Source organism: Plectropomus leopardus, chromosome 17, assembly GCF_026936395.1.
Source record: "Plectropomus leopardus strain MGB_pleo_1.0 chromosome 17, ASM2693639v1, whole genome shotgun sequence".
NCBI classification, from domain to species: Eukaryota; Metazoa; Chordata; class Actinopteri; order Perciformes; family Serranidae; genus Plectropomus; species Plectropomus leopardus.
In genome coordinates, this window is record NC_142192.1 from 8,106,910 (window position 1) to 8,133,710 (window position 26,801).

The following is a 26,801-nucleotide window of genomic DNA, read 5'->3' on the forward strand; positions in this document are numbered from 1 at the left end:
AGAGTATGTTCTGCATTAAAGAAGTGTGGTGCAGTGAATAATCGTGGCAGGCCACCAGAAATAAATTTATGTCAGGGAAACCCTAATGGACTTGACATATGGATAATCCTAGGTTGCTATATACCAAGATGGTCCTTGTATTAGCAGTCTAAACAACTGAGGCTTTGAGACGTTATCAATGGGTCCTATTTGAGTTATACTTTTCTGTTGGTTTTACAGACTTCTCCACCTACACAAAGTGATGAGTAAACAAGAGAAAAGTACAAATGACATATCCTAAATAGGAATGAGTCAGCACACTGTCAACACAAAGCTGGACCCACCAAGTTTTTTAAGCTCACTGTGTGTTATAACACACAGTGTTATATAATATATATATAATGTTAACATTTGAATGTTTAAAGCCAAATTCCATTGCAAAGTCAAAACAGTAAAGTGGTGTGCTGATTAGTAACAATGACAGAGGCTGTGTTCTAACTTTTAAGTCCCCCTGCACTGAAAGATGTTTTTCTTAGGTTTAAGTCCCCTACAATGTCTGACCTTGACTATATTGACTTGTATCTTTGCAAAGATTGTGACTGGAGAGGTGCTTTCAAGCCCCTCTTCTGAAGGTAGAGATGTTTGTGCACACACCTAAAATCTTTGATTTAAAGGGTATTTAAAAGTACACTGACAAGTTGGATAAGGTATGTCACTAAGACGAAACCCAATAACTACTTAAGACTACTGGGCTCCAAGATGGCACTTATTCATTCCCATGGAGTTTTGGGAAAACTATGTTAAATAACAGTATTAGTATTAGTACAAGTAGTCTATTGTGTACCTAAACACTTGTCTAAAGAAGGACTTCATTCATTAGGATGAAATATGTGCATCTACCTACTGTCTTGCTTAAGGACGCCTGTTTCCACAATCTATTCCAAGCAGCCCACAGACACACTGACTGATATGATCAATCATTTCTTCTAAGACCTTATAATGCTGTCATTATACTTCTCTCCAGCTACAAATGAAAACTCAGAGAGTTCACTGCACATCTACAGCTAGAAGTTTTGTTTCACCATAGAAGAGCATTTCTGTGGGGATTTATGGGAAAAAAAGGAAAATGGTCTCATTAAAATTCTAATTAGCTGCGCAGTAAAGTCATATTAAGAAGACCTGAAATACTCACACTGCTCTACATGATGTAAGTGAAGACAGTGTTTTGTCCTTGAGCTGTTTTTAATGGATTTTTAAAAAACTACTTGAGACTGTGACTTGTGGACATGCAGTAAAGCAAACCTGCAGCAGGACACATTAGCAAGGTAGTAGTGTCTGTAGTGTCTAACTTTGGCAAGTATTGGTGGAGGTCATTTAGTGAGCTAGGTAAGTGGTGCTGTGCACCCTCAACAAATATGACAAGAGTTTGAATTATGTCCACAGGAAATCAGAAGGTCCCCCCCGTCACTTTATAAAGAACTTAATAATCTTTGGCAACTGTAAGCACTTACCAATAGCTTCTGTGGAAAGAAGAGTGCCACCCTCTTCCTGTTGTGGCTGCTCAATGGTTGACGCTCTCCCTTTATGCCGTAAATCGAGCCTCTATTTTCCTGGCAGCATGTACCTGGTGACACACAAGAGTTGCATTATGACAACAATGCTTACAGGGAACCAGTCCAAATGCAGTAATACTCATTGCATTGTGCATTAGACATTTGCTTAATTGTGATAAGTTAAAGCCAAAATACTTCTTCATAAAGTTTAAAAGAAACTTTTCTTGTAGTGGTTACACCATTAAAACCAAAATCAACATTAAGTCTCCCAAAGGTCATAAAGTCATACAGATGTTAACACTATAAACATATAACACTAATTGTTGCAAACAAATGGATTGGGTTTTTTGTGAAGCAATATATGGCAATTAGAAGGCCCAATATGGAGAAACCTTTTGAAGTAAAATAAAGACAGAAGATATATGTATGAAAATGAAAAACAAGAAAAGAAAGTATTTAAGAAGAAAAAAAGGATATATTTAAAGAGAAGAAAAAATGAGAGATGAATTCATGTTAAATTCAAATTTTAAAAAATATATTAATATTTATTATTTAATATTGTGTTTTTCATCAAAAAGTGATTCTCATGTGCTATTGTTTCATGACTGCTACAGCGGTGTCTCACACCTGTTTCCTGCTTTAAATGAAATGCACCACTTACTGCACAAACACTTGCATGTTCTATGCACCTTGCAGTTCCTCAGCCTATAGTGGGATAGTACTACGGATAATAATCCTACAGTGTAGTTGGGAATCTTAGTTGATTGCCATGGCAATGGTGGGCTAAACTGCTGTGACATTTTCCTCAATGTAACACTTGCCAGACCCTTTCGTCACCAACCCAAGGAACCTCTGCACTTCGTTAATAGCACGGTGTAGTGTAGAGCTTAGTTTGGGGGGGCTCCTTTTATTTTAATATCTGAGAGGTGTGAATAAAGCAAGTTGAGTAGAGCCAATGCCATACTATACAGTAAAAATGGAGCACAGGATAGATATACTATATAAGGGTTTTGGTAGAAAGTACAAAAAGGCACAACAAATACTTCCTACCAATGGATAAAGAGGAAGAGAGGGAAGATTTGTAGGGCTTGTGCAAACAACAGTGGGTGAAGCTGGGTTAAGAGAAAATAGCTCCTACATGAAACTGTTCACACAAGGTCTGTGGAGCAGCTGGGTCAAGATTTCTAAAAAAGAGACATTACTGTTTTTTCAAGCTAAATGCCATCTAGTTTCATTATATTGGAGACAAGGCAGATATCTCTACAGCCACTATCTCCAACACCCTGCAAATCACACCAAAACAATCTAGACTGATAAGTAACACTAGAGATAAGAGGAAAATAGGTTGTTTTAATTGTTGGGTTAACTGTTACTTTAAGTTTGGTAATGTTAGCCAACAGCAGGTATGACAACAAGCCAGGTAACCTGACCAGGTAAGGTTGTAAAAAAACAAAAACAAAGCAAAACAAACAAAAAAATGCTTGGTGTTTTAAACTGAAAAAAAAATGTCTTTCAGTGCTTACTAATAAAGTTTCAATTAGTACAGGAATGAATGAATTATTTCTTCTGAGAAAAAAAAATGTTTATGTGTAGCCTGGCTTGAAATATGTGTCAAAAAGCACAAAAAAAAGATTACACCAGTGTCATCTTGTTCCAGCTATGGTCTATAAAAGCTCCACAAATCTGCACAAGTTGAGTTTGAGCGCTAGCTGAAGAAAAGCTTATCCCTGCTAAATATAAACAGGAAACTATCATTGAGCCACTTCCTAGCAGCAAGCAAGGCAGAGAGGGCTGATATCCACTCTCAGAATAGCCCTTCTTTCTGTAAGCACACCAAACATGAGGGCCTGCTGGGTCTCATATGGTAGCTCAAAGGCCCACTCAGAACATCCTATTAAATCAAGAGCACAATCAAGGGTGACTTGTTTTTCCAATTATTAGACTGAGCAATTTTTTCTTCAACAACTTCTTTAATTTAAGGGAGAACGAAAATCAATGAGTCAAAGCCTGGTCCTTTAATTTACTCGTGGATAAAATGCATGCTTATTCTCCCATGGTTTTAAAAGCATATTCAATGCATTACCCTTAAACTGTATGAGCTCATGTCCAGCATTTATGAACAACATTTAATAATAACCTTTCCTCCCAAAGCTCATCTGATATTCTCTTGCAAATTTTGTCTATGCCTCCCTAATATGGCTGGAGGAAGTGGTCTGTGTGAAAAGATCAATGAATGTGACACCAAATGTTCAGAGGTGATGGGTGTTCATAAGATGTACTTTAATGAGCCAAGCTAATTCAAAGATTGTCAAAGTTCTTAGCCTATAAGTATATGAATGCATAAATTCCAATAAGATGGCTCTAGCAAAAAAGTTGAACTTTTAAGTGCACTTGGCTTTGAAGCCAATTTTTATTGTGGCCAAACAGTGGAATTACATCCCCCAGGTTTGTCACATTTTCCTCTTTGACTTACATTGGAAAAGAGACATCCGTAAATCAGTGGATACATTTTTGGGGGCATTGCAACCCCTGTGAAATGACACCATCCTTATCACGACTTGATCCATCAGGTCAGAAAACATTTCAAAAATCTAGAGGAGCCACAAGATTAAATCATGTTATCCCCATTCAAGTAAGCGGAGCACTGAACCGGAAGTAGCCAACTCAGTCAGTGGAAGTCTATGGTGTGCTCGCTCTATTGGCCTAACGATACAGAAGCAGTATCAATCACCTGGATAATTTAATACAGCAGAAATAAAGCATTTTGGCTTTATGTGCCACTGAGCAACTTTAAAAAAAAATAAAATAAATAATAATAATAATGAATGGGGCCCTGCCATGAATGCTGTATCCAGATTTCTTAATACATCCATGGCTGCAATGTTTTTCAAAGCTGTTCAGGAACACACAGCAAGGGTCAATTTTGTGCAAGTGCACAATCTTTTTTTAACAGTTTTTTTCAGTCTTTATGCTAAGCTAAGCTAATGGTCTCCTGGCTGTAGCTTCATATGAACAATACATGCGATTGGCATCAAACTTTTCTTTGTAATATTCAGCAAGTAAGCAATTTAGTGAAATGTTGAACTAGTGAAATTTACTTATGAATGTAAATTAAATTTAACACTAATATGAAATTAAAGGGGCTCTATGTGAAGTTCAAAGCGCATTAGTTGTCTGCACACAGTTCTCAACACGGAGGTGGCTAAGCTGGCAGCTAAGGCTTAATGGTGTTAACTCAAAAAACAGCGCTAAACAACAGCAACACGGTTGACAAAGCTAAAGTAGTGTTAATAAGGGGGAAACAGGAGGGTGGCCACTACGTGACTGCTATGACGTCACCCTTGTATCAGCTGTAACCGCTGTATGACCACAGTGCAAAACAGCAGTGATGAGCTAGCCAGCGGGATACAGACATGCACTAACATGCACATGTGGGTGGACCGGCTTACCACAACAAAATGCAGAGAAGCTCAAATTACAGCACAACCACAGGTAGCATGCCATTACTCCACTATATCTTCACATAGCAAATCGTGGTTTGCTGCTTTATAAATGCTCTGAATGCCAAAGTCTGTGGAGAAGTGAAAGGAATGCTAGAGTTTTGCCTCTACCAATATACAGATACCAATAACTACTACGACACTGATAACAAATGAGCTGCAAATGTCATGAAAGGAATGATCATACAAAATTATTGTCAAAATCAGTCCACCATTCACTTATTGCAGCAGACACATTTATGACAATACCAAGTTTTCTGTGGAATATAAATCCTATCTGAACTAACACAGAATATCATATCGATGAATATACTGTATGAAGTCCTATTGAAAGTGAACAAGTGTACATTTGTATTTTAAAAATTGAGGTCTCCTGTAGCTGTATTCAAAATTGGAATTGGCATTTGCATATATTTTTTAATCTATGAGTCTTGAGTTTACAATGTAATTGCATGAATCATCACTGCAATTGGAATGATTGGGCACAATTTACTGTACTGGATATTTACTCAGAAACGTCTCTCTCCTCGCTCAACCACTGTTTCAGTGAAACTACTCTGTGGTTGTAGGCTACCAGCCAGTAACAGGGACTGTGGCATCACAGGGTGTTATAGTGTGAAAGGCAGGCATTGTGTTAAAAAATCAGAGTGGGGAACCTCTCTGCAATGTGAAAACAATACCAAATTCCAAATTCAATACGTAGTTTTAGATGTGTAAAATAGTGAGACATAATGTAGTGACACCAGATTTTCAATGACAAACTGGCCACAGTGTTCACTATGAAGTGAAACAGAGATTCAAGAACTAAAGCGTGACGCCTCGTTGTGTACAGTATACACATGAATGTGTCATATGTTCCCTGGTAGTGTTTTGTAAAATATCATTCTGTCCCTTTGTCTCCTGACCAAACTGGTTCACTTCAAACAGTATAGCGCTGGTGTCAGCGGCTTTGCATGTACAACCATCTCTTAGTCCCAATCTCTTTGTTATGTCTGCCAGCCAACTCTAATCCAGGACACAGAGCGGAGCTGGCACTGCCAAGTCCACCTGGTAGGACAGCAGGGTGGCTCTGCGTGCCACATCTGCTCTGACACGGTAATACTTTAAAGCACCGCTGACAGCAGGGCTCTCAGACCCACAACACGAGGCTGCTGTTAATGGCCGGGTAGGCTACAGGAGAGTCTGTTTTTATAAATACTTTTCTTATGTGAGAATAGGTTTTGTGAATCATAGAAGTCAGACGAAGGATAACATCATGTCGAAAATTTACAAGTATGAGTTACACAACAGTCAGTCTAGCCTTTGCAGAAATGACAAGCACACTGTTGCAAGCTCAGGCATGTCCAGGGTTACTTAGCCCGTTTGGTTGTGTCAGAAAACACCAACATACAATTGAAGCAGTATCTTAAATTCGCTTGACTATTACTATGATATTGAGTGGTCAAGTTCATTCTGGAACATAGAAACAGCAGTTTTTTAAAGGTTAAGTTTTGACAAAAATTGCCACGGAAACAGTAGTTTGGTCGTTAACTTCTGACAACAAAAATATTGTTGCATTAGTCAGACAGGATCACTAAAACAAACCACAATGAAGCTCAGATTACAACACAAAGGTAGCATGACTTCATTCTCTGCCCTTTACCTTTAAAAAGCTAGTAATAGTGCTTTAGTAATTTATTTGTGTGATTCAATGGTATTATTGTTTTTTAAGAGATATTTTTAAGATGTTATAACTAAAGTTTATCTAAAAATTGCCTGATAAGTGTATGGCAATCCACTTAAATTGTACTTTTAACTTACTAAAATGTATGCTAACTTACAATTGTATTGTAAAGTATGCTTAGTTGTATAAGTCTACTCTAATTAAAACACTGAACTACTACCCCAAGAATAATTAATCTAAGTGAGATGGCAAATTGTAGACCTACTTAAATAATTTGTGCATACATGCTGTGTTTTCTGCTATGTGGTGTGTGCCTACTGTCCTTTGTTGTGCATTGTAGCTGAATGTACTCTGTCAACCTGTTAAGTGTAGGACTACAGATGGACATCAGCATACTGTTAAATCTGGTGCTACCATGTTTTAATTGATTGTAAATGATCAATGTCATTGCACGCTATCCTTTTGATAATAAAATAAAATATAATAAAATAAAAACAATGTATAGACCATGGACCATCGATTACCTCACCGACAGACCACAGTTCGTGAGGCTTCAGGACTGTGTGTCGGATATGGTAGCCTGCAGCACCGGGGCCCCTCAGGGGACAGTGCTCTCCCCCTTTCTCTTCACCCTGTACACTTCAGACTACCACTACAACTCTGGGAGCTGTCACCTCCAGAAGTTCTCCGATGATACAGCCATCGTTGGGTGCATATCTGAGGGGACGAAGGAGTACAGGACCGTCATCACGGACTTTGTCAACTGGTGTGAGCAGAACCATCTCCAGCTCAACGCCAGTAAGACAAAGGAGATGGTTATTGACTTCCGCAGGAGGAAGACACCCCAGACTACACAGGTGAACATCCAGGGTCTGGACATTGAGATGGTGGAGACCTATCGATACCTGGGTGTTCACCTTAACAATAAACTGGACTGGTCTAATAACACAGATGTCCTGTACAAGAAGGGCCAAAGTCATCTCCACCTGCTGAGAAGACTGAGGTCCTTTGGAGTGTGCAAGACTCTGCTCCGGACATTCTATGACACTGTGGTAGCATCTGCTCTTTTCTATGCAGTGGTCTGCTGGGGAGCAGGGAGCACAGATCGGGACAGAAAGAGACTGAACAGACTGGTCAGGAGGGCCGGTTCTGTCCTGGACTGCTCCCTGGACTCCATTGAGGAGGTGGGTGAGAGGAGGATGTTAGCAAAGCTCACATCCATCATGGACAACCCCTCTCACCCACTGCATGAGACTGTGGGGGCTTTAAGCAACTCCTTCAGCAACAGACTGAGACATCCACCCTGCAAGAAGGAGCGCTACCGCAGGTCATTCATCCCATCTGCAATAAGACTCTATAACATCAGCATCACTGGCTGATGGGAACAAAACTGGCTTCATCCAAAATTCATCCCAGAGTAATTTGCACAACAAATTTTTGTACTATTCTCTAATCCATCTTTTGTGTACATACTATTCTATTACTTAATTATTATTATGTGTACATACCTTATTTCCTCTATGTACATACTTATTTTATTACTTATTTATTGTTATTTGTTATTGTTATTTTCTTTGTTACATTTCACTTTTCTTTTTTCATGCTGCTGTAACATTTGGAATTTCCCCCAATGGGGGATCAATAAAGGAATATTCTATTCTATTCTATTCTAGACCTAGGTATGTTTTGGGAAGTTACTAAAGGAATATAATGTAACCATTCTTATTATACTTTATTGATCCTATGTCTTCTTGATCTTATTTTCTTTATTATTATTATTATTTTATTGTGGGATACTTTATTTGCTTTTGTAATTTATTTTGAGGTGAGATTCTCTTACAAGCATCTTGATGTTTCTGTATCTCACCTGCACAATCACTTTCTATTATGTTAATGTTTTGCTGTTCTGTTTTTTACTATTTTAAAAAATAGGTTATTGTATTGGCAAAAACAAATATTTGCTTTCAAGACTTAAATGAGAAGATCATTCTTGTGACTGCGTATCATAAAACTAAAGCCAGTCTTAATTAGCTTAGCATAATAAAACGATCGTTGGGGTTTAATGGGGCTAAAAAAAACAAAGTCTTGTCATCACTGTCAGGTTTTGAGGTCTGGTACAATCTTGTCTGAACCTTTACAAAAAAACGTTGAATGTAATGCTGTACTGAAGTGCTAGGCAGATGGATAAACTGATGTTTTCCAAGAAATAGTTCCATCTGGTAAAACCTCCCAAAAAGCAACATTCATGTGTAGCCACTGATGGAAAAAGGTCAGACAAAATTTTAATCCCAATCATATAACACTGTTTGCCTCAGCCCTGTGCCTCCTTTCATAACCACCAGTTAAATACCTGGTTTAGCATAGGACCTTAGCTCTTAAACACAGCTTTGCAGATTAATGATAGTACAGTGTAACATTGTGAAATGTTTTGTTCCCCGGTGATACTGAACTGCACAGTACGAATTATGTAAATGAAATCAAAGACTTGGTATTTGTAAAGGACAGTATGATTAATGAATACAAGAGTAAGAACCTTGCCCTTTCCCAAACTCAGATGTCAGCTGCATGCTTCCCCATAAACAGTCTTGACAGTCAGATAGGTGCCGTTCACTCTCTTTGCCCTAAAGCAACACTGACACATACAAGCGTTCACTTCAGTGTTTCACTCCTGTTTTCGCACGTCTGTTTTTCACTCCAGTCCAATGGCTGAGTCTCGCCGTCTGAGAAAGTTGGCGTCATTGTCATTACCTTGTACTCTTGCTCACCCGATGACTCATCTCAACATTCTAGAGAAGAAGGTGCTTCAGGGTTGAGGACAAAGGAAAGTGATGATGCACAAGTATCCAATGTATGTACAACAAGGTCACTGAATGCAGTGTCTAACCATGTGAGAAAGGGTTCCAGGTTTGATGTCTTTTTATCATATGGTAGAGACTTAAAACCTCAACTCATGTCACAACTTCAATTTATGGGGTTTTTGCCCACACAGAAGTGGTGATCCATTGCTAAGTCAGTCGCTCAGTTATTTGATCTATTGGTTCATCCAGAACTTTGGTTCCGATTAAAACATATTGACAATCACGGGCCAAACTAAAGAGCAGCTACAAAGTCCCTCTTTCATGCTGCCTTTGCATTTTTATGGCATCAGCTCCTGGAGCTCCATGCCTGTCTGTTAGCCAATATCTCTACAACTTGTGCGGGCTGAGAGCTCCTGGCACAGGTGACGTGGGCAGGCAAATCACTGTTCATCTGAACACATCTCACATAACGTGGTTTGCTTATAACAGCTACAAGCCAGATTTTTGATGAGGATATTTACTGTCCTAAATGGAAAAATCCTCAGGCTCCAGATGACATTGTGATCTTTTCTCTAGAACCACCACAAGAAGAGTCTGCAGCCACACTAGAGGCTGCAAAGGCTGTACTAAATATACTGGACAAATTTAATTGCAATGTATACAAAAGTTGAGACACTGAATCAAAAATATCAACTTGATTATGGCGATGAAAAGTTGAAGTATCATGTAATTAGGATAGATCTCCAAGGGATTACAAATTGTTGTACCAAAGCTTCCGTTTCACAGGATAAGAGAAAACTTTAAACCTTCTGCTGAAATGCAAAGTCAGGGGAATGACCAAATTTATCATGATTCATCCTTTGGAGCAAAGTGTCCTCATATGAGATTTGCATATCTAACAAATCAGAACCCCAAAAAATGACTTCACGGACTTAACATAAAGTTATGTGGGTTAGGTTTAGAAAGAAAAATATAGTTTGGGTGTCTTTATGTTAAGGCAAGTGTAGTTGAGCAGGTTTAGAAAAAGAAACATGTTGACGATGTCACTTGAAATAACTCAAGAGTTCACTAGAATTCACAAGGTTACTAACAAAGGTCTCCTTGGCGACAGTCTTACCTCCTTTACGAACTTGCGGTCTTCATGCTGCTTCCCTCTTAAATCCTGTCAGCACATTGCGATTGCTGCCTTCATTCAGGAATTGTGGTCCACTCCTTTTTTTAGGTATACCTACAAACAGTGCATGAATACAGCCTGTCTCAAGACTTTGAATAAATGTATCATATTTTTTGACAAATCAATTTTGAGACATTTCAGTCTGGACCACTGAAGGACTGACCAACCGACAGCCATCACTAGAAAAATCTCTTTACATAATATCAATCGGTCAAAAAGTAAACTTTACACACAACGTTATTCAGTCTATAACATGAAAAGGTACATCGATGCTCTCAAGGGGCAAAACCTTTTCAGTTTAGGACTCATACCTTCTTTTAGCACCATCCTCATTGATAAAACTGCTAGTGCTAAGTTGTCATGAGCCTTGAAATACTCACCAAAATAATTTTACATAGTCACTTGCTGAGACTGAAGATCCGCCTCTCCATTACAGGACAGACCTTCATCTTAACATAGTGTGCCTGTTCAAGTGCCGCCATGACTGAGACACAAATATGATTGCAGGGATTTTTTTTAGTCTGTTATGGGATAGGGTCGGTATGGGAGTTTTTTGTGGGAGTGGAATGGCACAGGAGTGAAAATCAACTCCTGTGTCACTCTCAAGTACACATCTAAATTATCTGAAGGTGCAGTCTGATCATATACCAGATCCAGATCTGATCTTATACCAGAACTAAAACAAATACTTTCAATTCAATAATAAAATGACTTCAAAACGTAAATTAAAATGAATCTTTGTGGAGAGGAACAGCATAGTAGATCCTTGTATATGTGGGATGTGGATTAATTTTCCAGTCCTCTACAAATTAATTCGTTCTGGTGACAAAGCCCATCTACCCGATTTAGGAACAGGATGAGAATGTTATGAATAAACAAGAGGTAAACTGGAAACGCTTTGTATGCGCCTAGGGCCATGTAGTCAACGCTTAGCTGATCACATGCTGTGTAAGTGGCGATGCATTGGGGGTTGGAGAACAACACTGTGTGGACATTCTGTCGAGTTCACACAATGTAGCAAGTGAAGCCGGATGTGGCACTGCTTTTTGGTCGCAAAACCTTACATATTGTCTGTGCTTGCGAACTCGCCAACTTGGACTTTGTTTCGTGCCAGTTCAAGAAAAGCCAAATATCCAGCATATTGCTTCACTGTGTGTTGTAGTGAATATTACAAACTTACGAGAGAGTGCTAGCACCCTTGTCGATGGTAAACCAGAGAGAAATATCATTAATGCCACAGTGAGTTATTTGCATGACCACAATTCTCTGATTAATAAGTGTCTCCAATTAGGGAACACGAATCATATTGTGTGCCTACATAGTGCTTCTCACTCATTAAAAAGTGATTTACACTGTTATTGCTTTATGTGATCAAGGATGGCTGTCTGATGAAACATGCAAATCATACAACAGTCAAAAATCAAGTCAAAATTTTCTTACTTCCTTACTGGCTTTTGTGCCTCACATGAGAAAACACTGGATTTCTTGGTGTTTTCCAAGGACTTGCTGCCTGGTGTCTATTAATGTTTGGGAAAGCTCTGACTCAGAATAAAATAAGCTTATCACAGAATATGACCAATGATGTATTTTGTCTAACAGAAAGACAAGTCAGAGATAAGGCTTCTTAGTGACATCCAACTGTGGATTGAAATGTTACTTAAACATTACGAGTAAGTGCAAGGACAAGAGCAGTATTTTCCTCTCTCTGTCCATGTCTTTTTAGTCCTTCGGATTGAGATGATCAACATGCAGAATGGTGTCATTTCGACAATGAATGCATCAACAAGCTGCAATTGTCCTCAATAACAGGTCACCAAACTTGGATGGGCAAATCTGGTTGAAACAAGACATGGTCTGCATGCATGCTGAGAAAATGTCATTTGTGCTTGTCCATGTGATTGTGCGCCCATATAAATCACAAAGTCTTCATCAGGCTGCCACATACTGAAAAGTGATGTTTGGAAAATAAATGTCTGTCTACTTCTGTCAGTTGATACAGTAATTGACCATTAAATACTTGATGAAAGCAATTTCTGTTTTAAACAACTAGCTGTTAACGAAGCGATACCTCTGTGCTTGTTAGATGAATACACTTAAGGGGACCAAATCTTTTTAACACGTTACTGTAATTCCACTTCTTTTAGTGGCAACTAGAAAGCTAACTTATTGCGTCAAATGAAAAAAAAAAAAAACAATTCAAATGACTGAAATTTAAATGGGCTCTTTAATTTTGTCTCAATTACAACACACAAATAAAGCCTTTTCCTATTTTTTTCCAGGTTATAAAGCAAATCTGCTGAAATTACAGCAGCACGATGAATGATGTTGACAATCTATCAGCATTATGCTGCATTCACATGGATCAGGCAGATGGTACAACACCAACAGGATGGCACAGGAATAACAAAAATTAGGGTATACAAGTAACTACACAAGTAACTAATAACTTTAACTAAAGGACAGTTCGTTCTTTATGATGGGAGAGGCATATCTAACAATTTTTCAAGTATTGGGGTGGGACTTATGTTTTTTATTAAGGCCTGTCTTCATTAAAAATGGCCAAAATTACACCATTCACCACAGCCAGAAACTGTACAAATAGAAATTATCGTTGGATTTTCAAATTTCAGACAGTCCTTCAACACGGCGTATTCAACGAACGCTTCCATCAGAAAAACAAGAACAAAACAATATAACTTAGCTTTAAATATATACTTCATAAAAATAACTTAATTCTACGTCTTATTTAAAATTTGGCCAAAAAACGTTTTGCGGGAACTAACAAGCATGCGCGGCAAGAGTAAAAAAGGCTTTTTCAACTACAAAATGTTGTCTTTAACTCTTTACTTTTTTCTTTCAAACATCAAAGTGTTCGTTTTAAAAAATTAAACTACTAATTTATGGCAGAGGGAGGGTCATGTATTTTCCACCAGTCACTCAGGGATGCTTAAAGAAAAATATTTAGAGCTTCGGGGAGGAAAAAAATTAAAAATCAGTGATGTACTGAGGAGGTTTCCAGTGTTTTACAGCACTGGATCAAAACTTTCTTTCTACTTAAAAGGCCACAGAAAACACACGTGTTTTTACAGATCATGTTGTACTCCCCGTGATGAGTAAAATAGACATGGCAGTTAAATGGTGCAGAGCCCAGTTAACACTGACGTACTTCCCTGAGTTTGTACTGATGGAACCAAGAGAAAACAAAGACTCACAGTATCTAGGATGGGTTGTTATATCTACAGTATGTCTTATCGTGCCATACCCACGTCATTGGTTTCACAGCATGATTTCATAACAAGTGACCTAAATGTATAAAACATTTTATGCTTGAATTATCCATGAAGAAAGTTCTCGGCTACTGAGGTGAGCAAGTGCAGCCGCGTATAATGAAGGGAATGTGTGACAAAGTAGTTTGCAGTTGGGAAATCATCATAAGATCACCTCAGCAACTTCAGGAATACAGCCATTTTAAAGGGTCCATATAGCTACACTTTTCAGCAAGCTGCCAACTACATATTGTTTAAAATGTGACATAATGCAGATATGTGCTTTATTACAGATAAATTCTGAATTTTTACACCATGTCGCTGATATATCTTGATGTACTCTGTATGGAGGATAGGAAATTCAGACTTCAGAACAAACTAAAGTAATATTTATAATTTATTTCTTACAGTTGCAGTCAGTTGCAATAAAGGAGCACTGTTTGCTCTATGAGCCTTGAACTTGGGAAGCATTTTCACACGCATAGTTAAACAAGTCAATATTTGACATGGTGTGGCTTCTGCAGCCCGGGCTTTACAGTCTGAATTGTTTGAAGCGACAGTGGTAACTCAGCGCCTAATCGTTCATCGTCAATATTCAGTCTTTAAAGAAGCTTTTTCATTTATATCACATAGTCTTCAAACTAGGGACAACTATAACATTAGGCTGTTTGTGAAAAGGCACACATGACTGATTTGACTATCTAAGTAATGTTAATGGACTCTATCCAGGATGTTCTCTGCTTGTGTAAAATTAGCCTGTATTAACTCTTTCAGTATGTGCAACTCATTTTATATAATAAAATGAAACGCCGTTTTAATGCTGGATGCAGGGGATGTTCTTGTAGTTCACAGTGAAAGCATTTGTGATTCATCGGTAAACAAACATTGTCCTGGGCAGGGTCATTTTTATTGGGGTTTTTTTTTTGGGGGGGGGGGTGCTTTTTTAATCCAGATGTTTGCTTCCGCAGTGACAGCTGTAAAAAAAGCACTGCATTGTGCTCCATTAAAACACTGACCAAACAGCATTATGAGCTTGATCTGCTGAGCCACAAAATATATAAAAAAATTAAAAATGTGTGATGAAGTGTATGAGCTGATTTTGTCATTGGGAGGAGGAGGGGATGGTGAGAGAGCTGGGTAAGATGCCTGCCAAGCTGCAGACCACTGTTCTAGACAAATGAACGAAACCAGTTGTGATTTATTAAGTCATCATGATGTTTCCAGCATTTTTCTTTAGCTTACCCTAACCATGAGCTGGAAAAGATGCAATGCATGTAATAAGTGTGAACTCACACATCGTCCCTGAGCTTCCTAAATCCTGAATGGGTACATAAAGCGCCATATTTGACAACTAGAGTTGGGAGTAAGAATGTGTCGGCCTAAACCTAACCACACATTAACCACAGCGTTGTTTAAATGTTAAGTTTCAAAGTATCTACCATATAATATTGTGCAAATGGAAATATCTGCAGGAACCTACAATGCCAACATTTCATATGGTGATTGGGGTGAAATACTACAGAACACTATACAAGACACTGACAGAAATGTAAAACAGATGTAAACATATCTCAATTGCATCACAATCGTGGGCCCAGAATGTTTGTAAGGATTATAGTCAAAGAAGAATTTTATTTTAAAAAATATTGGACCAGAAAACGTGGCTGGGAAAGCCAAAAGTAAAAGTCAGAAGACAGGCTACTCATAATTTCTGCAGCAAAATATTCTATAATAGACAATCTACTGGTCTTAAAAATTGGCAGAAACAGCCCTGTTGACATATAAAATGAGAACTTTCATTAAATGATTGATATGTTCTACATAATTAAAAGAATAGAATCTGTTATCCTGTAAAATTCAGAAGATGTCCATGTTGATGCTTTGTTGCTTAAAAGTAGCCCAAACTTGACAAACATGTTCTGTGTAGTCAGACAGCCTGTAATTTTGTTGTATTTTTGTCCTCATATGCCGCTGATTGGCATCTACCCAGTCAAGAAGACCAATCTATCTTCCATAATCAAATGCAACTTCACGTGTGTCTGTGAAGTAGTGTTAATAGCTCTGAGTCGGGTACTTCTGGGTCTGTTCCATGCCGTTTTGAAAACAACTGCACATTGTACTACACAATTAGTGCTTTAGAAAAGCAGAGCGTGGTTTACTGTTATCTGTGTCCAGCGCTTCCTTGTCAAGATGCTGCTCTTCACTTAAGTGGACCACTCTCTGAGAAGCACCGAGGAGTGCTGCCAAACAGCGAGAGAAAGAAATGCAAACTTGTTGTTTGAGCCTCCCTATTGCTTCATTTCATCTATTGCCAGAAATCGCCACGGTTCACCGCGCAGAATTTGGACCAGGGCCATCTCCTCAGTTTCCTAGATTTGCATGGCTGTCCAGACGTCAGCAACCCCCCCCCTCACCCCTCCGCCGGCTCCTAAATGCGTCAGCAGTCATTCCTCCCATCCCTCCCCCTCCTCCTCTTATCCACGCTGCCTCCCTGCAACACCTCAGCCAGGCTATCACAGCACACTGTGTCCTTGAGGACTCACTAACTACAGGCTCCCCTCCCCCCACCCACGCTCTCTCTTCCCATTCTTATTCAATGTGTTTACATGTGTGCTAATAATTCAGATATAATCTGACACAATACTCTGATTATTGCCACTTAACACCTCAAGCACAGGTTCTCTTTGTTCAAATAGGATTTATCTGAATCAGACATTTTCACACTTTACTCTTGATATTTCAAGACTTGAACAACAGAATTCTTACCATTTAAAAACAATTTGCTATGTAAGAAAAATGAATACAAATTAGTTCCTGCAATTTTCTAGTTGTGCTTTTTTGGCATCCAAGATGGATCGTGTAGGATGAAACACATTAACCTGACTATCAAAGGAACTGTTGTTTAAAAAATGTTATTTCCATCTAATAATGAACTTAATCTGGTTTTTCATACCAAATTGAATGAGGTTAATGATCACAAGTTTGAAATAGTAATTGTAAATAGTATATTATAATAGTATAATAGTAAATTGTAACATAATTTATTGGGTATTTAAGAGTTATTTGGCATTGTAGCTAAATGTAGTAATTATTGTGTACTACTAGTGTGTTCCGTTTGCATTGGGACGTCGGACTTTCCAAGTTCCCATTTGAAGATTTTAACTGGAATGCCCCCTTAAGTTGGATTTTCGACTCGGAAAGTTGAAGGATAGTTGAAGGAAAGTCACCGGGCCCAATCTCAAAATCCAAGGTGGCTTCTCAACCTATCATCAGTTGTTAAAGTTATAGTGATATATTTGTCTTATTAAAACAGGCATACTCACATAAATGTCTAACTTATATCTTTGGACATGTTGCTCTTGGGTGTGCAAAATAAAGTGCAATCCCTTGTTGTCAACTGTTAATAGTACCTTGGTTTTCCAACTTGTGATTGTACACGGTCAATTCAGGTATAACCACATTCTCAGCTCCGACTTCCAACTTCTGAGGTAAATGGAATGCAGCATATCTCTGGCACCATTATAAAAAATACATTTTTGAAATAGTGGTTAAATATGTATGGCTACCTAAAGTTGCAAGCGACAAAGCAAATTTAAAATAGGTCTATGTAACTTCTGCTATACAGTCGCCACTGTAAGCATAAATAATTGTGAAAAATATGGATGTAAGAGTAAGAAGAGCACAGGTCAGCACGTTCTTATCCTAAGCAGTTACATATTGCCACTTTGCACAGGACTTCCACGTCTATATATCATGCTCTAGGTATCCTCCTGTGTCTACTGTTGTTGTTCCAGGATGCCACTTTCATGATGTCAACACAAGCACATGGTGGGATTATGCTGCACATGGTTATGTTTAGACAAGAAAAGCATTTGGCAACCAATGCCAGGATGCAACAAAAGCAGATGGTTTGGATTAGGCAACAAGCCCAGAGATGGTTAGGTTTAGGCCAAAGGACATATGGTAAGGTGAGAAACTGCTGCAAAGATGTGTCAAAATTAGCAAAATGACACAGAAATGTCAATACAGCAATATATATTCATGTTTGCTAACAGTCACCATAATTGGTCATACCAGACCAAGAAAAGCAAAAGCTCTGAGTGTATTGAGTTAAGCAAGAATGTGTTTTGTAGCTTATAGAGTGCCTCAGGGATGATGTTTTTCTGAAGGCCGACGCAGATGTAAGCCTCACCCCAGTGCTCGTCAAAAATCCTATGGGATTTTTACAGCTGGATTTTGGATTAAAGCGGAAAAAAAGATCTGTGGTAAACAAAGGTATATTATACTTAAACATTTTGTTCAGAAAGAATATCTTCACAAACAAACACCACCTTAAGATTTCTAGGATTTCTGAAGCCTAAATGCAATCACCAGAGGCAAAAAGCTAACATTAGGCTATAAACAAACTACACTATGGTTGTATGACTTCATGTCGCCTCTAAAACAAGGCCGTAAAGCTGTCTTCGGCATGATGAGGTTCTGTAGTTTCATTTAGCCACTTGTTAGCAACCACCTTTTTTTGTCTGAAAGCTACACAGTTATGTTAGTTAACCCAAGTCATCACATGTTGCCACTTTTCAGTGCACTTCCACATCCACAAATTACATTTTAGACATGCTTCTGCATCTGCTGTTTACATTCTGGGATGGCGCTACCATGATGTCATCAAATGCACATGACGAAATGACCCAGCAACTGGTTACATTTAGATAAGACAACCACAGTGCAACCAATGCCAGAATGCAAACGACTACATGGATGGTTAGGATAAAAGGCGCATAGCTAGGTTTAGGAAAAACCAATCACTGTGGGTTAAGGTTAGCAGAAGGGAAGCGAACACTGGACTCCTGCATGAAAGTCCGGGGTTTGTTGGACCCATCCACTGCCCATGGCAGGTGCTGTCTGGCTGTCGGCCAGTGTATCAAAACACCACGAACAGTTCTCAACTGACAATGCCCAGCGTAGTTTCATGAGCACGCAAAAGGTGGCCTTTGGTGTTGCGATCTTACACCAAAAACAATGTCAAAGCAGCAGTATTTTATGAGTTCAGGCTGGTGTCACACGCCAGGGTGTGACAAGGCATTGCTATATGACAACCTGAGCATGAGATCAGACTGGGATGGACGGTTAACTGACAACAGATTGTATATCTTTGGAGAGATTTCAACAACAATACATGAACATAGATGTTGTTTGGGCTGGGGGCTGGCAGTTCTCGCCGCGGCTACTACTGTCTTTAGGCAAACCAGCTTTTTTTCTTCAACAATCAACATGACTGTTATTCATACCTGAGCTACCTTGTGAAACATCGAGCAACAATCAAACTAAAAGAACAAAACATTGTTTCATCCAACAGCTCGGTGAGCAACACCTTCGCAAACACCACGGAGACCTGACTTCAGTTGTTGAGTCAAGCTCTCTCCCCTGCACCCAGTGTGCAAAGAAAGGCATTTTATTGATACACTTTTAAAAAAGCAACTGATGTGAAGCAGTCAATCCCCCGTCTCCGCTTCCTCAGCTGAGAGGCCTGATTGTCTCATGAGCTCTGTTCTGTAAACAGACGTCCCTATAGAAGCCAGGCAGCCAAGCAGCCAAGCAGCCAGGCAGACAGGCGGCCAGTGCTGGGTATAAATAAATAAATAAAAACAGAGGATAGGAAAAAGAGCATCCTTGTGAAAATGTCTGGCTAAAAATATATCCTCTCTTTGCCTCTCCAAGGTCACTCTGTCATTTTGATTTGATTGGAACACAGCAGCCACAGCCATCTTCCTCCTGAGCCTCACCAACAAGCATGGCATTACTCTGCCAGCGATTGCACAAATGTCTTTCATATCTGAAGCAGTTATTATCCTCTTAAATTAATTTTGCCTCCTTGCTGGAGCCATAATGCATGTCATTTGTTGACCAGGTAAACTGGAGGACAACTGGCAAAGTGGATCATTTGCAGAATACTGCATCCTATTTTCAATCTAATACACTGTGCATCTGTATGTAGAAACTTGCATTTCTGCTTAAGGAAAACTGAAGTAGAGAATCCTTTGTGGAGTCTTGCAGACTCTCTCCACTCTGCGCCGTGAAATACTGTTACATATAGAGACAATTTTAAGGGAGGTAACAAATGTGTCCCTGTAGATATCCTTGATGTTTGTTTACTCTGGTGGCTGTTTGCCTTCTGGTGATCATCAGCTGCAGGTCATAGTCTACCTGGAGTTTTATTGAACATATCACCTTGTAAATATATGACCGGTTTGCTCAGCTGAGTCACTGTTGCCATAAGAGGATCTCCCTAACATTTAAAAGCTATGACACTTCTGTGTAAATATTAGGAGAGAAAAACACTGCACACACTGAGAGAAAAATTTTAAAAAACTTAAATGCACTTCTGGAGCTTCTGATGACAACAACACTTTTGTCATCTGCTGCACCCATATTACCAAACAGTAGTGGACAGCATGTGCTGCACAGTGAGTCACACGTATGGAAAACAGGGGGTTTCTCGGATAATTCTCAGACGAGTGATACACATGTTGACTCAGGTGTATGAACTCATTTACATACAGTTACTTGTAAAGAACATGTATGTCTTGATTTTCCAATAATTACTATAATTCTTATTCTTGAGAATGATTAGAGCACATACTAGTTTTTCACAAAAAAACATTTTCGAATTCAGGAAATGATGTACAAAGTTGTGTCAGTCACATTTTCTTGTGGCTTTTTAACTTAAGTGATTATGATTGACTACAGCTGGTGAGTTCTCTCAGTCTAGTGTTTCCCAACAGGTGAGTCGTGGTCCAAAAGTGGGTAGCGGGTCCATTCTAAATGGACCGCAAGTGACTTAGGAACAATTCAAGTTTAAAAAAAAAAAAACACACTTTACTTTGAAGTACAGTACAGCTTTTATCTTGAAGTGTCGTTTCCTGCTTTAGAGTGAGAGGTTTTGGTTTTTTTTTTCAGAACAGCAGCTATTTGTTGTCCTGTTCTTAGAATTATTTGGCCTGTTAACATGCAGTGCCTTTACATTGTTTTTGTCACTGATCTTAAAGCAATAATATACTCTTTTCTTTTTGTTACAGCGCTATTTATTCATTAAGTTTTACATGACTGCACTTTATTCTTCTCTATTCTTTATTTCATTGTGCTTTAAGCCCACGTTGTTTACATTTTGTGAAATAAAATCGAATATGTGGTGCCCTTGAAGCACTTACTAAGGAGAAATCTGGACCTCATGGCTGTACCAGTTGGGAACCACTGTCTGTGCCCATTTTAAAAGGGCTTATTTGATGCATTCATTTGATTTAGCCACAAACACTACAATGGGAAAGTCTAAGGGGCTCAGTGTGGATCTAAAAAGTGGATAATTGACTTGAACAAATCGGCAGAGTTACTTGGAGACATTTCAAAGCAGCCACAGGTCCCACCTAATAACCTTCTCTTCCCCTCTGTGTCTCTCTGTCTCTCAAACACACAAACCTTGAAGAGAACCATGGCGCTCAGTCATAATTGTCTCTGTCCTTGTCCTGGCAGTTGTGCTATAATGCACAGAAGCCCTGACAGACCAAGCCGATGGTCAGTCATTGGCACTCGCTGGGCCTTGTTGTCTGCTTTTAGGCTGATTCAGCATGTTGAATCTGTGTAGGAGCCGACGAAGCCCATCAGTGAGAGGATCAGACATCATCATATACCATTTTGGCAGACATTGCCCAACCCTAGTGTACACGCACACACACAAACAGAGAGTGTCTCATCAAGGCTGACACTGACAGAGCATTTGTAGTTGAGGAGGTGGTGTAGTTTTGAATTGCTTGGTTGATCTATTTTCTTGAGCAAGATCTCATGTATATAATATTAAGAAGTTACTGACATGTTCCATAGTTGTTGTGAGATAACAACAAAAGGCACTCATCTCCCTTTTTGTCCTCTCTATATGTAAAAGCGCCATTCTGATAATACAGAATGAATTTACAGACTATAAACACGCATTTACGATTCCTCCTCTGTGACGACACCCGACCACAAGAACAACAAAACACAACGTGATGCTCCGTGTGTGGGCAGGCTGGGAGGAGGAAAGCAAAGTTTCTGCATGGTAAGAAGACTTAGTCAGCCACCCCCATGCAGCTTAGCTGGCTGATCGACACTAACTCACAGCTGCTGCTGCTACTGCTGCGCGCGGTTATGCTTGAGCTAAGTCAACCGCACAAATAAAACATGCGAGATAAGAAGTGAAAAAGAAACCCTCCACAGATGTTTGTCACACGGCTGAAAGAAGAAAAGAACCGGATATGTGACATGAAACTCAAATCAGAAAGGGGAAGCAGGCTATGAAATGGGGTGGATGGACTGAAAAAGTTAAACAAGGTCTCTAAGGTGCAGCTTTAAATCTAAAATGTTGGCTAAACAAGCCCTGTACCAATCTGATGTAGAGTTTATTTTTTTACCTTTTCAGAACTGAGACCAAGGTCACACGATAAAAAAAAAAAAAATAAACATTGCTTTATGTATTGATGTTTGGCACCAAACATCAAGTTACCTCCAAAATTTTCTCTCTGTATCATATCAACTGTATCTATCTATGACGATTTGGAAGATATTGTTGGCAAATTCCAATTAATTCAGGGACTTTGACCCCCGCCCTGAATGGAGCGTACTTGTGCATGTTCTGAATGGATGTGTGCTGTAGATAAATGGACAGGCAGGGACCCTGGCAGGAGAACACAGAGCAGGCAGATTCATGGCCAGACAGTAGAAATCTGTCAGCCTCCTGGCAACGTGAGAGGACACCTGGAGGTAATGCAAGCAGCCCTCCCCAACCCGCACCTCCTCTCCCTCTCTTTCTCCTTCTTTCGCTTCATCTCCCTGTCCCATCCCCCTCCCACCCCCTCCTCTGACTCATCACCAGAGCCTTAATCACCAATGAGTGGGCACTGCCTCCCCTTCCATGAGGCACAAGTGCTGAGAGACAAGCTGTGCTGATGCTCTGTTGCCCCCTGCTGGACGCTGGGACACATTGCATTGAGAGCCACATGGCCAGATAGATTTGTGCTGGTTTCACAGGAGCAAAGCAGCTGTAATGAGCTTCCTGTCTGAGTGTTTGCAATTAAACTCTTTGAAAGATGAATTGAAAGAACGCATTTTGTTCTGTGTTCAGACGCCTTTCGTAGGCATTTAAAATTTTAAATAATGAGAAAACATGAGGGCAAAAGCCCATGAGCAACTTGGCAATAAATGTTCTCCAAATTTCAAGAAGTGAGTAGACTTAAAAAATATATATATATTTTCAAAAAGTTCTGGAAAAATGTACAGAAACTAATTTTATAATTTATATAATAATAGTATATAATAATAATAATATTAATATTAATAATAATTTATATTTAAAATCATGCTGCAAAATTATTGTTATTTATAAAGCACGTTTAGATTAGATTTAGATTTAGATTAGATTTAGATATCCCTTCTCTAAACTAGGCAGTGTTGATTGAATATAAATCAGGATTATGTTACTGCACATTTCTCACTGTAAATGTTTTTTAGAAACATATTTTTGTGTTGTGTTTAGCTGTAATAGCTAGATTTTGTAAACAGGAAAGTGGATGCTATACTGCTTTTACTCAGTGCATCACCGTGGTACAGTGGCAAACAGGGGCAAATGCGCTGAAACCCAAGAAAACACATGCAAATAAACAAAACACAAATTAAGAAAACATTATCAATTTAAAGACACATGGGCAACATTTGGAGAATGCGCTGCAAATCCCATAACACAACACATTAAGAAAACGCTGCAAATACCACAACAAAACACGCCACGAAAGCACGCTACAATACATCATAACACAACGGAAGGGTTTCCAGAGAACACGTAATAGTGATGCATAAATCAGGATGCACTTGTTATTGTTTTACTGGAGTCAAATATCTGTCAGTGGTGTTGGAAAAAGAGCTGAAATGTAAGTGCTTTTTTTGTACTCCGAAAAACACCACCTAACTGGCCACCACCTTGTTTAGTAATGTTACAGTAAGAGCGTGTAAGAGCTAATTTCAAAATCAAAGCTCCATTCAAGTGAATCACATTCATTCCACATGTCATTCATATAAAAATGATTAAATAAATATGTAAACAAATCAAAATATGAATGAAACAATGAATAAACAGATAAATAAATAAATACACAAGTACAAATTACTACACAAATAAATACAACAATACTAGCAATATTAGATAAAACATTGAAAAAATAATACAACATAATAACTACTGCTTGAAAACTGAATTTCAGACAAAAATAGGATCGTGTAGTCACTGTTCGAACTGACAATAAAGACCAGACCAATCTGACTTCATAATGACACCACTAATTAACAATAAAGACCAGATCAGATTGGCCTAACTGCATCACGTGAAGCCGACCGCACTTCCTTGGGGCACTTAAATTAAGAAAGCATTTACAAAAATGTTTTTTTGCATCTAAACTATTTCATATACATGCTGATATTGATCTATCTGTGATACTGCCAGTGTGTCAGTAAGTCATTTCTACCATTATAGACTATATTGTCACTTCTTACCTGTACTGGTGTGTTCCACTGTCCTCTGCCGGTGATGCATTTTCCTGTAAAAAACAAAAGCTGGTAGACAAGGTGGCAAAACAATAACTTAGAAAGCTATAAATGTCACAGGTCAGCACGCAAGTTCTTACACATACAGTAAGTTGTCTGGGAGCTTATTGTGTGTGATTCAGCATAAGATACACAGTGTGAGATGATAATAAGGGGGCGTCAGTGTGTGCTAAATAGATAAATGAACACGAGGAGGCTTGATAAATCATAAAGTCGAGGCTGATCAAAACAATGATCAATCAAAGCCACGAGGCATGGCGAGGGAGCAGTGCTGCCACTACACTGATGATGACAAAGCTTATGAGTGTGTGCAAATATACAGCAGTGAACCGTGCATCCTACCTTTTCCTGCTGTGCTGGTCAAAGTCAACTTGGTGGAGCTTTTGCAAGTGTATGTCGAAACTGTGGATGAACCTCCGCTGTACTTCAGTACGCAGAACACATAGTTCCCCAGGAATGAGTCCTAAAAAACAGAAATGAGTTAGCATTTCAACATACCCTCATCTTGAATCAACAGGTTTTTTGAATGGGTGTTTGGTTGGATGCCTGAAATAAGGTCGGTGGTGAACGCAAGCTTAAGAAGCTTTTGTTCAACGACATAAAATATGTCAGTAAATACCCCACCCACGAACTTTGAAGCTTTTGTCCTTGTTATGACTGCATGTGTTCTTTGTTGTTTCTTTTCCCTCTGTAGATCTGCCTTGGTGTGCTTCATCACCTTACGAGTGCACCTGGCCTGGGGAAGGAGGGGCTTGAAGCAGCAGAGAGAGAGAGAGGCCTCTGGTGTGGGAACTGCTGGTTTTGGATTTTCTCAGTGACAAATTTTATTGTCTTGTTTGCATGTTTGTTAATAAATCTGATCATTTTAAAAGGTGTCTTGTGTGGTTAAGGCAGGCGAACATCACTGACATTTCTGGGATTAAACAATTGAAATAAGACTAAAAAATGATGGCTGATGGATCTTGTTGTCAATGGCACACATGACTTTGAGTGAACGGTTGAATGGTTATTCAGGCCCCACAGCCTGTCATACATGGACAGAAATGATAAACAGATGGCTGCCATGTTGTTTTAAGGAAAAAATAAACAGTCTCTAATCAACTGAGGTTTTCGAGAAGTATTTTTTTATATACAGTGAGCTCCAAAATAGATATTTATTTCTGTGTTGATTTGTTTTCCCCTCATAATCACACATTCAGTACATTGTTTCTCTTCTTTTTTGAAAAAAAACAAAAAAAAAAACATAGAAAATATCTTTTTTTAAAAAAAGGGTTATTTTCTGTGATATTGTTATGTACTTTGAATTTGGACTATGTTAGACCCCATCTCTTGGGTTTTTTAGCTAATACCTTCCAGTTCTAGTCATCTGCAGCATTGTTTTTAAAGAAAATATTTAGGCCAAAAAAAGGTTGATTTTTTAATTTTTTTTTAAATAAAACCATTTGTGCAAATGTACTAAAAAGGGAAAAAGAGCAGCTGTCAGTTCTGTCAATTTATTTTAGGTGTGTCTTGGATAGTAGTTTTAGGTGAATTTCGCAGGAAGCGAATTCATTTTTCAAAATAAAAATCCCCTTCTTTTATTGGTTTCGTTTATTGCGAGGACCAATGCATATGTCTCTATTAAACAACATGTGCCTATGGTAGTATATAAATGTAATTTGTTGAGGATGAGTTCAGGGTTCCCATACATTTTCATGGACAAAATTTCAAAACGTTTCCATGACTTTTCGATGACCCATAAAAACAACTATGTTTTCTTACCCCACTTGCTCAGCATTTTTTAAAACTCTATTTAATTTCTTCTATCTGGCACACAGGGAAAAATGAACGCAGAAAGAAAATGGAGAACCGTACATGATGGAAAATGAAACATCACACATGGACACATATTAGAACGACATTATGTCAGCAGACAAAGAAATAAAATTTAACGTCATGTTACATTAGGTGGAGGATTATCTATGGAAGATAACTGTGACAATTTTACTAAACTCATCAAATCCCATGATTTTTCCAAGACTTTTAATCTTTTTTAGATTTTCCATGACTTTTCCAGGTTTTCCATGAGCGTGGAAACCCCGTGAGTTGCTTTTTTTGGACCCCAGATGCTGAGGTAGTAAAGTATACAGGGGTTAAGGTTGGCCCTTCTTTATCTGGGGGCTCTTTGTCGTAGGCGGTCCAAAGTATACTGCACCGTATATCCTCTATTATTTCAGCTGCAATAAAGATGCACATTTCCAAGATT

At 38.8% G+C, this 26,801-nt stretch overlaps 1 long non-coding RNA gene across 2 annotated transcripts; it reads right to left on the minus strand.

Moving 5' to 3' along the window:
* Window positions 1–1,218: 1,218 nt before the first annotated feature.
* On the minus strand, window positions 1,219–25,346 carry LOC148186599 (uncharacterized). 2 transcript variants are annotated; one of them, XR_015779592.1, is made up of 5 exons: window positions 25,181–25,346; window positions 24,899–25,019; window positions 24,506–24,549; window positions 10,611–10,721; window positions 1,219–1,603 (listed from the first exon to the last, which is right to left on the minus strand). It is a non-coding gene; the product is annotated as an uncharacterized LOC148186599 (long non-coding RNA). The 2 variants fall into 2 exon arrangements; XR_015779593.1 differs by lacking the exons at window positions 1,219–1,603; window positions 10,611–10,721 and adding an exon at window positions 20,690–21,564.
* Between the last annotated feature and the right edge of the window lie 1,455 nt (window positions 25,347–26,801).